At 41.5% G+C, this 1,083-nt stretch overlaps 1 protein-coding gene across 1 annotated transcript in view; it reads left to right on the plus strand.

Annotated features, from left to right (window-relative positions):
- KCNH8 (potassium voltage-gated channel subfamily H member 8) overlaps positions 1-1,083 on the plus strand; it is a 400,864-nt gene that overhangs the window by 105,553 nt on the left and 294,228 nt on the right. The gene's annotated exons all lie outside the window — the stretch shown is intronic.

Raw genomic sequence — 1,083 nt, forward strand, 5'->3', positions numbered from 1 at the left:
TCTCTCTCTCTCTCTCTCTCTCTCTCTCTCTCTCTCTCTCTTCCTCTTTTTCTCTCTCCCCCTCCTGTGATCTCATTTGTGAAGAGAGATCCAGTAAGAAAACTCCCAGTCCCACCATCACAGACTTGCCATGCATTGTGTACTTCTTAGTTATATGTTGCTATTATTACTCTGTAATCATTTGTGTGTTGGTCTAATGACCTTGTAAGCTCTTTGAGGTCAGGGACTGTATCTTATATGTATATCATGTCTAGAACCTAGTATAGGACCAGTAAAAGGTGAAAGATGCATTTGATTTGAAGAGAAACCAAAGCATAAATACAGCATAAGAGGCAGTGGCATTTGGTAGACAGAGCTGAATTTGAAGCTAGGAGACATCAGTTCAAATTCTGTCTCTGACATCTGAACTTGATTCAACAAAGATGTATTGAATGACTTCTATGTGTCAGATGGGCATCAAGGTGATACAGTGGATACAGCACAAGTGCTGCAGTCCAGGAGTACCTAAGATCAAATCTGGTGTCAGACAGATAGTTGCTAGCTGTGTTACCCTGGGCAAGTCACTTAACCCTGTTTGCCTCAGTTCCTCATCTGTAAAGTGAGCTGGAGAGGGAAGTGGTAAACCAATGTCTTTGCCAAGGAAGTCAAATGGGGTCACAAAGAGTTGGACACAACTAAAAGGACTCAACAACAAGAAATGTTAGATGCTACCCTAGGCTGTGCATATAAGGACAAGAATTAAAATCTTTCTTGCCTTCAAGAAGTTCCCATTTTACTTGGAGAGCTTAAAATGCTCTCCTTTTTTCACTTTCAACTCCTAGCTTTTTTGCCTTCCTTCAGGCTCAGCGCAAATCACGCCGTCTGCAGGAGGTATTTCCCAATCATTTTTCTCTTTCCTTCTCCCCAGACCCATTACTCCAAAATTAGCTTTAATCTATATTGTATATACCTTTTATGAACCTTATTATTCCCCATGTCATCTGCTCCATTAAAACCTGAGCTCTTTAAGGGGAGGGACCATTTTTGCCTTTCTTTGTAGCCTCAGTCCTTAGCACAGTGCCTGGAACAGAATCCACACTTGAT

Source organism: Petaurus breviceps, unplaced genomic scaffold (assembly GCF_028583685.1).
Source record: "Petaurus breviceps papuanus isolate PSGF00001 unplaced genomic scaffold, PetGlider_PUasm1.0 185, whole genome shotgun sequence".
Classification (NCBI taxonomy): domain Eukaryota; kingdom Metazoa; phylum Chordata; class Mammalia; order Diprotodontia; family Petauridae; genus Petaurus; species Petaurus breviceps.